Below are 16,769 nucleotides of genomic sequence, written 5' to 3'. Positions count from 1 at the left end.
TATACATATATGCTTTAATGGATGTTTTTCCTTCAAACTGCTACCAATTTTGTACATCAACGTATCATAACATCCACAAAATCAATCAAAATACAAAGAGATTTTAACACTAAAATATACATTGTTTTCAAAAATCTGAATCATGTTTATTCCACGTATTTCGGCGGAAAATTATATAACTAGTGAATGATATCGACATTGACGAGGGCAAGTTACGCTTAAATAGTAAAAAAAGTTTGCATATCTAGAAATATCAAAACTCGAACACATGTCATTTCATCACCATGGGGGCAGCCATTTTTAAATTAATAAAATAGAAAGAAACATGCTAAAAACTCACTCATCGCCTAATTGACATTCCATACGGTTGACGATGACAAATGCATTGGATTGTAATCTTTCCGTTGATGTTTGCAAACTGCACGATCAGACCTCATAAACACTCAAAAGAATAACTATGTAAGAAGCATTTCACCAATGTTTACAATCGTTGTCGAATCACATATACTTTATTATTGCGCATAAAATAGTACGCTTACAGACTGACAGAAAGATCTAGATTACTCCGTTCAATTCATCACGGTATACTATTCTATTGATAATATATAATAATACATCGCTTTAACAATCTAAAAGTAGTAATAATTCTTTTAAACGGAGTTTTTAATAACGAAAGTGAAAACAACGGAAGTTGGTTGGATATTCTGTGAGATGCACTTCGGCTCCAGAAAAACAATACAAATTAACTAAAAAGACGTGTGGGGGACAATTTTCAGCTGGAAACTATTTCAAATAGGGTAAGTGATGATATCTCTACGCGGTCATTTCTGTTATTTAGTGCGATCTCTTGCTGATTAATGTTAATAGTTGTTTTACAAGTTGCCACCAAACTGTCAAAATAAGCATGTGTTATCTCAGGTATGTGTATACACATACCCGGTTTTCTCACCACTGCACGTGGTTTCGACCGATTTGTTTTGCACGTTTTTCTACGGATCACAGCGATGGCCACGCTTTCAAATGGGTAGAAGGAATCGAAATATAAAATCAATCGTTTTGCCAATTTCTTTATATTCCTTTACAATTTTTTATGTCGTCTGCAATCTATTTCAATTTGTGATGGTTTAAAATTTGCAATTTGGTTGAGAGGTAAATAACAAAATTGTTAAGCCTTTGAAATAGAATTGTGACTCTTATTATCCACCATACCTGGATTGTTAAAAAGTAGTTACGTTTTAGTTATTTTTAGAACTATGTTTAGGATATTTATCCAAAAAAGGCAGTTGAATAAAAACTCATTTGTTGTTTTATGACAATAATTTTCTGTGAAATGTTGCTAACTTGACCTTGTATATGTATATAGCTTTGTATTTATTCAACTTAAGGTAGTGCATATCATTCCTAACTTTAGATTGAGATTTTGTAAATTAGTGTAAAAAAGTATTGGTTTTAAACCAAAATACGAATAAAGCACACAAATATTGAATGTCAAAAATGTGTTTATGTTATTCTATCCGTCTTTAGCTTTAAAATGATATATAGTTTGACCATATTGTACCACATTCAATGAAGAAAAACCAAAGCGAAGTTTTAATGAATTTTATCCCCCCCATGAACCTTAACAAGAATTATTCCACCATATTGACTAATGTATTAAGCATGAGCGCGATGATCCTCAATACTGTTAATAATCGAATCAAATAGCAATGCCCGACAAACCACTAAAACAGGTTTGTTCGAAGAACGCGCGCATAAATATTTAAAATATGTACGGATACTTCGCTTGTGGCCGGTTGACTCATATGTTTTAATTTCACTTCCATTCTTCTTTTGGTTTTCTGTTTTGTATCTATAGGTTTATGACCAGCAATATGAAATCAAAGTACTGACAGTACTGGTGTGACGATGCTTTTGAAGAGGATGGATATAAAAGCGTCAATTTAAGTTTATCTACATCACCATAATTGTGTATGTGGGTACGAAAATTTTGGCTACGAAAAAAATGGGTACGAAAATTTTGGGTACAAAAATTATGCCAAAAAAATTCGGGTACGAAAACAATTTGGTTACGAAAAAAAATTGGGTACGAAAAAAAATTGGGTACGAAAAAGAATTTGGGTACGAAAAAGAAATTGGGTACGAAAAAAATTGGGTACAAAAATTTTGTGGGGGGGGTACGGGGAAGTAGTACCCGTGGGGAACTTGACCCATTCAGCGAAACTGGGAGGCGGGTTACATTCTCGATCAAATAAAACAAGAAATATCTTTAAAAAGATTTTCGACGTGTATTTCCTGTACCACTTATCTTAAAAAAACGTTATGTTACAGTAAAATGTTTGTGGGTTATAAAATTACGTTATGTAGCAAATATATTCAAAACTTGACATGCTCTTTATTTACACCATGCTCTTTAACTAGAGTTGCGACACCTTAAGGGTTTCGCGGGATGGAATGAGTGGGAACTAAAAAAATGTGGGTTCGAAAATATTGGGTAAGAAAATGCGGGAACACACATTTTTGGTACTAAACAAATGTGGGTACGAAAACTTTGGTTACGAAAAAAAATGTGGGTACGAAAATTGTGGGTACAATGGGTCAATGTTAAGGTTTTAGCATGGCGGACGCCAGAAGGCGAAAAGACATGACACATACGATGAGCTGGCTATGAGAATACCTCAGGTATTCTCCGAAAACAGCCGAGCTCATATGCATAAGTCAGTGAGTAATACTCATTAAAAGCTAGGCACGGCGTATAAAATCAGAACCACTGGGCCGAATCTGCTGAAACTTGGCCGCATTATAGATTATGGTCCAAACAAGCTACAGAATGTGCGCTTTTGGACCTGACAGCGTAAAACATTAACCAATAATGAACAGCACAAAATGGGTCATTTTGAACAAAAAAATGTAAACTTTAAGTGGCATTTAATGACTTTTAGACATCAGAAAGTTTCAAATTTTTGATATTCTGCACACTTCGACTTGTTTTTTTTTTTAAATTTAGAAACAGTTATGCTTGGGATGTCTATAAACCCTGTTATTGAATGTCAAATTTGGCAAAAAATTACAATACAATCCCAAAAATGGTTAAGCAGCAATTCCCCTTTAACATTATTCCTTATATTTAATTGAATTCTTTAAATAGATAACTGTGTATATTTAATCATAATGGGCTCTGTATATCACACATGATAGGCCACTGCTGGGGCTTGAACCCAGAACTCATCTCACATTGTAAGATGCGTTTTTCAATTAAACTACAATGACTGTATCGTGTGAAGTGGAGCCAACATACACCCACATAAGTGAAAAAATCATTCCGTCCATATATTTGTCGTGGGTGTTTTCTGACACATGTTGCATAACTGTTTGCAACAAAAGATGTATACATAGATACATAAATGGGGGAAAAAAACGTCTTTTTTAATTTTTGTTTCACATATAAACATTTCCTAGCAATGATTAATAATTATATCATGTTGAAATCATTTATAGACCAAATATTACTGAAACTGCAAAAAAGTATAAGATGGATAGATATAATGTATCATTCTATCTAGTACAATGAACAAATGTTCTTCCGATGCCATTTTCACTAAGGTATTGGTATTGAATCCTGATGTACTACTAAAAATGTATGTCGGTTAGCAATAATAATTCAACAAATCCTCATATTCAAGCTGGGTCATCACTAAGTGGAATTATTTGTGGACATATAACAGAAAAATGCATTTCATGCCTCTATATTGCTTTAACAGGAATCCCAGCTTTTTGTATGAACAAAATTCCCTGATTTTTCCCTGATGGAAAATAAAACTTCCAGGATCATGATTTTGACCTATTTCTTGTTTTAGACACCCTGAATAAATAGCAGTTGCAGACATAACTAAGCTACACGTATACTACAAAGTCACGATAGATATGCAGAGGAAATGATTTGCTGTTTAAATTGTATGGACTTCTCGACACAAGTCGGGAAAGTCTGACCAAACAAAATTCCCTGATTTTTCCCTGATTTCACAAACTTTCCAAATTCCCTGACTGGAAAAAAAGAGTCTTTTTCCAGTTTTCCCTGATTTCCAGGTTGGCTGGGAACCATGTTTAACTTTGATAAAATGTTCTTTAGATGCCATGTGTATTAATTTATATGTCTTTTTTTCTGAGATATTAATGAAAATGCCTGTGGGTATGTGGCGAATACTAGTATTAAAAAAATCTGCAACTTGATATATGGTGTTAACACGGTAAAATTGTATGAGCCCAAATTATAATAGATGAATGCGTATTATGCTTCTATGCTTATACTATGAGGACATGTTCATACAATGCCATTTTTATTAATATAGATGCCAAATTTAATGAAACAGACTTGAAAATGTGTGTTGCCAGATACCAAGTAAGAAAAAAATCAGCATTTTTATGTAGGGCTTTCACACAGTAAAATTGTTTGTGCCCAAATAATCATAGATGAATGCATATTAGGCTTCAATGTTGCTTATACTTTGACTACTGGTTCATACGATGCCATTTTTATAAATATCTATGCCAAATTTAATGAAATAGACTTGAAAATGTGTGTCGCCAGGTACCAAGTAAGAACAAAATCAGCATTTTTATGTAGGGTCTTCATACGGTAAAATTATTTGTGCCCAAATAATAATAGATGAATGTATATTAGGCTTCAATGTTGCTTATATACTATGACGACATGTTCATACGATGCCATTTTTGTTAATATATATGCCAAATGTAATGAAATAGACTTGAAAATGTGTGTCGCAAGATACCACGTAAGAAAAAAATCCGCATTTTTATGTAGGGTCTTCACACTGTAAAACAGTTTTATACGTGGACATAGCATTTTCATGGAGCCCGTAAAGAAAGGGAGTTAATTGTGTAATTTGTGCTGATCAGAAACTTATAACAGTCGTCTCCCTTGAAATATTTGCACTTTATGAGACACCACAAACCATGGCGTCTCATCAGGATCCAAACTGTATTCTAAATCGTCACACTAAGCCCTCATAAGTTATTCATTGTATATGCACTATATAAAACAACCATATAATATATCTAATATATCCAGACACACGTATTATACCCAAATATTAGAAATACACAATTTTATAACAGTAAAAAACAATGGTATTTCACAAACAATTGCAGTCGTTAATAAATGCAGAAAAGCATCATCTACACGTTTCATACGGTATTCAGTTTATATGCAAACGCATTTAAATATATTTACCTCGATACTCGACCAAGCTGTTGAAAAATTATATTAATTAGAACGAGAACAAGTAAGATTAATGTGTTGTTTTCACATTTCTTTAAATGGCTGCCAATACCGCATGTAATAAAACAATCGAAGCGCATGCGCATAATATATGTTACACTCCACTAAACTAGTTGCAGCAAAGACATTCACAGGCGTTCATGTCACTAATATTCATGATATTTCCATATGCGAGTGTGATTGTAAACACAAGTTTCTGAAAACAGTGCGAAAAGGGGCATTACGCAAAGCCAATAAATCTGCGCAGATTTTTGTCAATATTGACAATAAACTGCATGTTTTCTTACCGTTAGTAATCCGACAGTCCGTTGGTCACATTGTGCATTAGTCCGTTTAAGTTATTATTGCCTTACACTTTTCAATATAAATTTATGAACTTTAAACAAAATAAGTAACTAACTAAGTAACTATTTAACTGACTAACACGCGCGTTTTTTTCCCAATATCCGAGACATTTTACTTTCGCACCTTGCCCTCAATGTCTGGCTTTTAAAGTTTACCGCCTTTTTGCGAATACAATGACGTTTACATATGAATTGCCCAATGAAAATTTCGGCGGGATGACGTCAGGCGCCAAAACTGGCGCGTGGTTTTTCCCGGTATAGACCCAGTGTGTCAACGCTGTAAATGCATTGTGGGAAACGGACTATTTCCAGCATGGCGCCCGTAAAGATTATGAACACGGAAGTAAAAATAGTAATAAATTATTATCAAAAACAGGCCTCATCAAACCGGGTCAGCCATGATATATTCTTGGATGCAGTTTGTGCTTCAAAAGGAGCTACTTTTCATGCCAGCCTATCGATGTAATATTCACTAAACACGTTGCAATGACTGTTATCTTCGAAATAATAAATAAATATTTACAATGTAATACCTGCATTAAAACGACTTCTTTTACATGCCGGCTACTATTCCCAAATACATCAAGTTAAATGTCACAAATGCTTTTGTTTTACCGCATAGTTGCTGCCCATATAACTGGCTACTCAATTTTTTGGAAAACACTGAATTATGCGTGACAAACACAACATTAAAATACATTAATATCCAAAGATTCAAATAATTTCCCACGAGATAAGTCAAAAATTGCATAATCAATTGAATGAAAAATTAAAGTAAAAAAGCCAGATTTTACATAAATTTCAGGTTAATAAACACAAGGTTAAGGTAGTTGGTGAGATATAATCATTATACAGTTAGTAAGGCTTCATTGGTCATTGTTGGCACAGTACTTACATGCACCTCAGGTACTCTTAAGTATACTTACATGTACCCTGGGTACGATAAATATACTAAAACGTAACTGAGAATTTTAATGCTAAATCAGTTGTTGTCGGCTAATTTGTAAAAATTAATTATGTTCACATTTAGGTCAATTTTCCTTTTAACAGCCTTTATATTATAGACATGCATACTTAACTAGAAATGGTGCGGCAGAGGCCGACGCGTATCCCCACGCCGCATGTTTGACCCAGGGGCACCCCAGGGTTGGTAATGTGGCCATGCATAGTTGAGATTGACCGTATTGTCATAAGAGAAGTTCATTATCAATTAGAAGTGAACTGGTGTAGAATTGAAGAAATTATAGTAAAAGGCAATTTTGGATGGGCGTGGCCTATGTGGGCGGATTGCCCCAGGGTTGGTAATGGGGCCATACATAGTTGAGATTGATCGTATTGTCATAAGAGAGGTTCAGTATCAATTTGAAGTAAATCGGTGTAGAAATGAAGAAATTATAGTAAAAGGCAATTTTTGGTGGGTGTGGCCTATGTGGGCGGGGCGCTCCAGGGTTGATAATGGGGCCGAGGTTCCGTATCAATTTGAAGTGAATCGTTGTAGAAATGAAGAAATTATAGTAAAAGGCATTTTTGGGTTGGCGTGGCCTATGTGGGTGGGGTTCCCCAGGGTTGGTAATGGGGCCCATGCATATCTGAGGTTGATAGTTTTGTCATAAGAAAGGTTCAGTATCAATTTGAAGTGAATCGGTGTAGAAATTAAGAAATTATAGTAAAACTGCAATTTTTAGTGGGAGTGGCCTATGTGGGCGGGGCCCCCAGGGTTGGTAATGGGGCCATGCATAGTTGAGATTTACCGTATTGTCATAAGAGAGGTTTGGTATCAATTTGAAGACAATCAGTGTAGAAATGAAGAAATTATAGTAAAATAACCTAAAAAATGAGTAAAAATCTCTGACCCGGCCCGGGCCCAACCACATAACTTTTGACCCAGGGGTCAGATCAAAATTCCAAATAGTGCAGGGTCGCACATATGCTCATAGCTACCATGTGTGTAAGTTTCAAGGTTCTAGTGCATATAGTGTAGGAGGAGATAGTGGCCAGGCCAGGACGGACGGACGGCGGAGATACCCACAATATGATCAATATCCCCACGCTTTTCAAAAAGTGTGGGGATAAAAAGCAACATGATGCAGAAATTTTAAAATAGAAGTTTGTTTAAGGTAAACAATATCGTTTAACGGTAATCAGTAGCGTATCGGATTTTGGGAGGATATACAACTCAGGTACAGTCTAATATCACCGGGTACGTTTAAGTATATACTCCGTACCCGGGGTACATGTAAGTATACTACCCAGGGTACATGTAAGTAGTACCCGAGCCAACAATGACCAATCGAGCCTTAGTAAGTGAGTGATGGTGTATGAGATATACACCCTCAGTAATTTCATACCATACAAGACTGAGCTTTGCTGTTTGATCAGTTTCATCTTTTCTTTAATATCACGGGTTAGAGAAAAAAAAACTCTATCATGATAAAAAACAATGTAAATAGAGGGACAAATGCTTACTTCCCATTCATTGTAGATTTAATGATTAATTTGTCCAGTGTGAGTCTTTGCATATAGTATACTGTTAATTTGTTTAACAGTTTAAACACAAGAGTTGTCGTTAAATTAGGACCTCTGTCACACAATATCATAATAAAAAAAATGATAATAATTATAGGCATATGAAATGGCCGTAAATAACTTTAAATAAAAAATAATTACGATTTCTTTAAACTGAATTTTTTTATAATAGACTTGTTTTTTTACCTCAATTATTCAGCATTATAGATATAGAGAATATTATGTGAGTTTTGGATCAAGTTTATCATGCGAGGCTTAGAACCGATGAAGCGCGAGGCTTGCCGCTAACATGGTTCGTGCCGAGCATGATAAACTTGATCTTTATCCAGTTTATCCACATAATTTTCTATTTATCCTTTTTTGTGGTCATTTATCGTTCAAAAAAAGTATAAATACTTTAAAATTCAAAGAAACAGCGCTGGTTTTCCAAGTTGACTTCAAAGTGTTTGTTTACTTCAACGTCATCATTTGCTATGACGTCACATTTAAACATATAGTGTTCTTAAGATAGAGGTCGGAAAAAATAGCGATAGTATTAAGGTAAAGTTTATACGATCGTTGTTATACTATCGATTTTCAGCTGGTAATAGGATAAAAAAAATGTACCCATGGGGGTAAATACCCCCACTTTTCAAAGCATAGGGGTAAATGGTCAAATTTCGCCTTGGTTGAAGGGTAATTTGCTAAAAGTAAAACCAGAATATAGCCGGGGTACAGACACTCTACTTTAATAACAATTAACCACTAACTATGTGTATTCCTTCATATTAGTAGGTTTCTTAATTTCTTGTTATTTTAACTTGTTGGCAGATTACATTTAAGATCTTCGTCGTTATTATCCACCACCGTGGCCAACGGAGAACTTTTTTGCCAACTTTCAACAGTTGTTTTATTAGCATTTTAGTGGTTCCTTTTTGATTTTAAAACAGAGGAATTTAAATCATTCAGTATTGGCAGTACAATTTTATTACTCGATACAATTTTTGCCATACACAAAGAATCAATTGTACTTTGAGAAGTAATTTGTGTTGGCTTGGAAGAAGCCATGCTGACCACTTCATGTAATTTAATAAACACATAAGCGCTTGACTGTCTGTTAAAAAATCAATACTAAATTTACCATGCATCTAGATGCTACAGAGTATACATACCGACTGGCTAACTATTTCTACAACCAGCTCTAATTTTTACGATAACCAGTCTCATTTTTGGCTAAAGACAATCAGCTGTTTATATTTTTTGTTTATGATATACGCATCAGTGCCCCAGATAAGCTGTGTATCTGCGTCTTTCACCCTATTAAAATGTCTAAAAAACGCAAAGAAATTCAATAACATGCCTATTGAAAACGCAACCATTTTGATTTGTGCGCAAATTCGTCAAATTCAATGCGTACAAACACAATAGCTTCAATCGAAAATACTAAATGCTCATTTTCGGTATTTTCTCTTTGAAATTATTATCGTCACGCGTATTTATTAAGCAAGCGCCTGGATGACGGACCATGAAAACAAGTCAAGCTTTATTCAAACTCTCTGCGTTCTAGATTTCATAGTTAAATAAAGTGTGATCAAATTGTTTTCCTCGACATACATGCGTTTTCAATCTGACTTTATCCGTCGCTCATTGTGCATGTATTTATAAAGTGCCCGTACTTTCAGTTTCTATAACGATGCAAAATAAAAATGTCTAAGAGAGGTCGAAAGACTTCCGCTATTGTTGAGAAAAAAATATCAGTCGATCGCAAACTGTTTCGAACCAAGAAAGCAAGAGCCAAATGATCATTCGTGTTATCGAATTTTTGTTTGTTTTAAGTTTATATTAAGGACAGTTTCAATGATTAAAGATGTTATGAAACATCAGTTTATTAAAGTTAATTATGATAGTTTAAAGTTTTATTGAATCAGTACAAGTGAGCATCTTCCACAGAAGTAAAACATTAATGATATAAAGGTATGCATTTTTATAAATTATTTCACCCTATTTCAAGAAGGAAATCACCCTATTTTTCAAATCAATGGGTGAAAACCCTATTTCTCAAATAATTATCTGGGGCACTGCGCAGAGAATTTACAGCATTAGCGTAAGTCCAGATTGGCTTGCTTAAATGTACGCACGAAATGATAAATTGAGCGTATCTTGATATTTCGAATGCGTATATTACGCTGATACGCAGCTTATCTAGAACGCTGATTATTATTAAATAAATAAATAGTGAAAGCTGTTTTTGCAAAAATTAGAGGAATTTGCAACACAAATGGTCAGTATTTAATTACCGGGTAGAGGAATTTGCAATGCAAATGGTCAGTATTTTAAAAAGTGTGCACTCATTTTTCAACATTTTTCGACAGTTAGCGACTTTTTTTCTCACAAATTTGAATAGTTTTGAGACTCATATTTTCACAAATTTGAACAATGCCTCAATTAATTATTTTCACTATTTCCAACAGTCACAAGTCATTTGTTCACAATTTTGAACAGTGTGCAACTTACAGGGGACAAAAATATTTCTAAACTGCACTCGTCCTGCAGGACGAGTGCATTTAAATGTGCACTCGTCCTGCAAACACATATGCACTCGTCCTTGAATATGTGTGAAATAAAGTTTGCAAAGGGCTAATATGACTAATAAAATTTACTATATCACTGCTAAAATGCTGCTTACTCAGTTATTCATGCCAGCTGATCAAAAAAGAAATGTTGAGCAGTGAAATAAGTTATTTATGAGGAACACAAAATAAATAAATGAAGACTGCTGTTTTACTTTTTTCTAATGCTTGCGTGCTTTCCTGTTGGGATGTTTGAACACCAAACTCCCCCCCATCCCTTTAAAGAACGCTCAAATGTCAGACATTTTTGGACGAAATTCAGACTAGTTATAAACTGTACTTTGCAGTTAAATAATTCTTTAAAAATCAATACTTACAGTGAATGCAGTCGGATGTTTCCCTGTCAACATTGACACCAATATTTACTCGCGACTTAGTCTCGCATAACAATGCGCACCTGTTGTAATGAAATTTACAATTACAATTTCCAGTTCATTCTCGTTCTACTTTCGGAATAGATATGCTTTAAGAAATGATTTTATTTAATTATTTACGGGTCTTAAAAAACATATTTTAACATCAGCTTTTTCTCTCGTCCTGTAGGACGAGCGCTTTAGGGAAATTCACTTGTCCTTTAAAGATTTCACTCGTCAATATGAGCAGACGAGTGGAATTTTTGTCCCCTTACTTATTTTCCATAATTGTCTAGATTGCGAGGCTCATTTTTTACAACCTTCAACATTGTACGACTCATATTTCACATTTTCAACATTGTGAGACACTTTTTTACATTTTTCTAATGTTTTGCGACTGATATTTTAAGTATTTTAAACAATGCGCGACTCATTTTTCACATTGTTGAATAGTCACCACCCATTTTTCTTACTTTTACATGCAAGACTCATTTTTCCACAATATGAACAGTGTGCGACTAATGTTTTCAAAAAATGAGGCGGCAGATGTTGCTGCACAAAGATAAAAAAGCCAACTGCCATAAATTTTATCCAAAAAGAGCAACATGGCTATTGGAGCTAATCAACCCTTTCTACATGTACTTTCAACAAGCACACAGACCAATGACAGTAGGACTACTGGCACTGACCGTTGGTTCATCAGCATGAAAAATGGGTGTCAAAAATAGCACAAATAATGTAAAATGTGTAATATGCATGTTATAACGATGAAACTTACCACCACTCGACCAGGAAACATCTGTTGCAGACTATGTGGGAACTGGGATTCGGGATGCTCTCCCACTGGTATCATATGCAGATCAGTGGTCACAAGAACGTACACAACATCATTAATGTCAGCAATATATATCTCCAACTTCAAACACACAGCTTGCAAAATCGCTGAATATTGCACAAAAGCAGCTTCGTTACAAACTTCCAGCAACTCGAAATCCACAAGCAGTCTCGTTCCCCACCCACTTTGACTTCGTAGCGAAGGCATGTTTTTTTGGGAAACCGTTAACATCTCACAACTAAAACGTATACTACGGAGATTGACAAGTTGAAAAATAAATTACTGTAATCACTTCCAATTTGCGCACTAAGTTAAACTCCAGTTCCAGTTTGTCTTTATTGTTGAAATGTTACTCTACACATTCGCTTTGAAAATAGAGGTTGGCGTGTTGTTGGAAGTACATGTACATGTCGAATGTGTTATTGTAAAAACTATTGGTATTGTGTTTTTAGTGCAGACATTGTATTTAAGTTTCGATTTCTAGCATAAATTTATATATTTTGGTTAAATAATTGTGCGTTTGAATGTGATTGTTGTTGCTTACTTGCGAACTATTTTTTATGTGTAAATATGCATAGACGCTAGTGGATATGGTAATCAGGTTACCATATTTACAACAATAAAATTTAACGGCTGTTTGTTTTTGTTTGTTTTTGTTAATATTTTCTAAAACGTATGTTAAACGAGAGATGAAATTAGTAATTAATTTGGGAATAAAATCGCAATATGTATTATTTAAAATCAAATTTTAAGTGTCTAGCGCGTGAATTGTCTCTTGGGGGTGAATTGTGTTTGGGGTTGCTATTAACGCTATTAACGCTTCCAGCGAGTACTCATTTTATAGCGATTGCGCAATAAAAAACACCACTTTTCGTAAATTTATCAAAAACTGGACTTTTCCCAGATATGACGAATACGCCAAAAGGTAGATCGCATTCTGGTCCATATACATGTCAAATTTCAGCACAAGTGTTGGGCCAGTTTTCAAGACTCCCAAATCGCGGCTATAACCAGGAGCTTAACGAATTTTTAGTCGCCATATCATTCGTTCAATTGAACGTCATCAATGATGACGTCAATATAGCACTCATTCCATACTAGAGTTGCGACACCTTAAGGGTTTCGCGGGATGGAATGAGTGGGAACTAAAAAAATGTGGGTTCGAAATATTGGGTAAGAAAATGCGGGAACACACATTTTGGTACTAAACAAATGTGGGTACGAAAACTTTGGTACGAAAAAAATGTGGGTACGAAAATTGTGGGTACAATGGTTCAATGTTAAGGTTTAGCATGGCGGAGCCAGCAGAAGGCGAAAAGACATGACACATACGATGAGCTGGCTATGAGAATACCTCAGGTATTCTCCGAAAACAGCCGAGCTCATATGCATAAGTCAGTGAGTAATACTCATTAAAAGCTAGGCACGGCGTATAAAATCAGAACCACTGGGCCGAATCTGCTGAACTTGGCCGCATTATAGATTATGGTCCAAACAAGCTACAGAATGTGCGCTTTTGGACCTGACAGCGTAAAACATTAACCAATAATGAACAGCACAAAATGGGTCATTTTGAACAAAAAAATGTAAACTTAAGTGGCATTTAATGACTTTTAGACATCAGAAAGTTTCAAATTTTTGATATTCTGCACACTTCGACTTGTTTTTTTTTTTTAATTTAGAAACAGTTATGCTTGGGATGTTATAAACCCTGTTATTGAATGTCAAATTTGGCAAAAAATTACAATACAATCCCAAAAATGGTTAGCAGCAATTCCCCTTTAACATTATTCCTTATATTTAATTGAATTCTTTAAATAGATAACTGTGTATATTTAATCATATGGGCTCTGTATATCACACATGATAGGCCACTGCTGGGGCTTGAACCCAGAACTCATCTCACATTGTAAGATGCGTTTTTTCAATTAACTACAATGACTGTATCGTGTGAAGTGGAGCCAACACACCCACATAAGTGAAAAAATCATTCCGTCCATATATTTGTCGTGTTGTTTCTGACACATGTTGCATAACTGTTTGCAACAAAAGATGTATACATAGATACATAAATGGGGAAAAAAACGTCTTTTAATTTTTGTTTCACATATAAACATTTCCTAGCAATGATTAATAATTATATCATGTTGAAATCATTTATAGACCAAATATTACTGAAACTGCAAAAAAGTATAAGATGGATAGATAATGTATCATTCTATCTAGTACAATGAACAAATGTTCTTCCGATGCCATTTTCACTAAGTATTGGTATTGAATCCTGATGTACTACTAAAAATGTATGTCGGTTAGCAATAATAATTCACAAATCCTCATATTCAAGCTGGGTCATCACTATGGAATTATTGTGGACATATAACAGAAAAATGCATTTCATGCCTCTATATTGCTTTAACAGGAATCCAGCTTTTTGTATGAACAAAATTCCCTGATTTTTCCTGATGGAAATAAAACTTCCAGGATCATGATTTGACCTATTTCTTGTTTTAGACACCCTGAATAAATAGCAGTTGCAGACATACGAAGCTACACGTATACTACACAAGTCACGATAGATATGCAGAGGAAATGATTTGCTGTTTAAATTGTATGGACTTCTCGACACAAGTCGGGAAAGTCTGACCAAACAAAATTCCCTGATTTTCCCTGATTTCACAAACTTTCCAATTCCTGACTGGAAAAAAGAGTCTTTTTCCAGTTTTCCCTGATTTCCAGGTTGGCTGGGAACCATGTTAACTTGATAAATGTTCTTTAGATGCCATGTGTATTAATTTATATGTCTTTTGTCTGAGATATTAATGAAAATGCCTGTGGGTATTTGGCGAATACTAGTATTAAAAAATCTGCAACTTGATATATGGTGTTAACACGGTAAAATTGTATGAGCCCAAATTATAATAGATGAATGCGTATTATGCTTCTATGCTTATACTATGAGGACATGTTCATACAATGCCATTTTTATTAATAATAGATGCCAATTTAATGAAACAGACTGAAAATGTGTGTTGCCAGATACCAAGTAAGAAAAAATCAGCATTTTTATGTAGGGCTTTCACACAGTAAAATTGTTTGTGCCCAATAATCATAGATGAATGCATATTAGGCTTCAATGTGCTTATACTTTGACTACTGGTTCATACGATGCCATTTTATATATCTATGCCAAATTTAATGAAATAGACTTGAAAATGTGGTCGCCAGGTACCAAGTAAGAACAAAAATCAGCATGTTTATGTAGGGTCTTCATACGGTAAAATTATTTGTGCCCAAATAATAATAGATGAATGTATATTAGGCTTCAATGTTTCTTATATACTATACGACATGTTCATACGATGCCATTTTTGTTAATATATATGCCAAATGTAATGAAATAGACTTGAAAATGTGTGTGTCAAGATACCACGTAAGAAAAAAAATCCGCATTTTTATGTAGGGTCTTCACACTGTAAAACATTTTTATACGTGGACATAGCATTTTCATGAGCCCGTAAAGAAGGGAGTTAATTGTGTAATTTGTGCTGATCAGAAACTTATAACAGTCGTCTCCCTTGAAATATTTGCACTTTAATGAGACCCACAAACCAGGCGTCTCATCAGGATCCAAACTGTATTCTAATCGTCACACTAAGGCCCTCATAAGTTATTCATTGTATATGCACTATATAAAACAACCATATAATATATCTAATATATCCATACACACGTATTATACCCAAATATTAGAAATACACAATTTTATAACAGTAAAAAACAATGGTATTTCACAAACAATTGCAGTCGTTATAATGGCAGAAAAGCCATCATCTACACGTTTCATACGGTATTCAGTTTATATATGCAAACGCATTTAAATATTTTACCTCGATACTCGACCAAGCTGTTGAAAATTATATTAATTAAAGAACGAGAACAAGTACGATTAATGTGTTGTTTTCACATTTCTTTAAATGGCTGCCAATACGCATGTAATAAAACAATCGAAGCGCATGCCATAATATATGTTACACTCCACTAAACTAGTTGCAGCAAAGACATTCACAGGCGTTCATGTCACTTATATTCATGATATTTCCATATGCGAGTGTGATTGTAACACAAGTTTCTGAAAACAGTGCGAAAAGGGGCATTACGCAAAGCCAATAAATCTGCGCAGATTTTTGTCATATTGACAATAAACTGCATGTTTTCTTACCGTTAGTAATCCGACAGTCCGTTGGTCACATTGTGGCATTAGTCCGTTTAAGTTATTATTGCCTTACACTTTTCAATATAATTTATGAACTTTAAACAAAATAAGTAACTTACTAAGTAACTATTTACCTGACTAACACGCGCGTTTTTTTCCCCAATATCCGAGACATTTTACTTTCGCACCTTGCCCTCAATGTCCTGGCTTTTAAGTTTACCCCTTTTGCGAATACAATGACGTTTACATATGAATTGCCCAATGAAAATTTCGGCGGGATGACGTCAGGCGGCGCCAAACTGCGCGTGGTTTTTCCCGGTATAGACCCAGTGTGTCAACGCTGTAAATGCATTGTGGGAAACGGACTATTTCCAGCATGGCGCCCGTAAAGATTATGAACACGGAAGTAAAAATAGTAATACATTATTATCAAAACAGGCCTCATCAACCGGTCAGCATGATATATTCTTGGATGCAGTTTGTGCTTCAAAGGAGCTACTTTCATGCCAGCCTATTGATGTAATATTCACTAACACGTTGCAATGACTGTTATCTTGGAAATAATAAATAATATTTACAATGTAATACCTGCA

This window comes from Dreissena polymorpha, chromosome 6 (assembly GCF_020536995.1).
Source record: "Dreissena polymorpha isolate Duluth1 chromosome 6, UMN_Dpol_1.0, whole genome shotgun sequence".
NCBI classification, from domain to species: Eukaryota; Metazoa; Mollusca; class Bivalvia; order Myida; family Dreissenidae; genus Dreissena; species Dreissena polymorpha.
Note: the sequence above shows the minus strand (reverse complement) of the source record.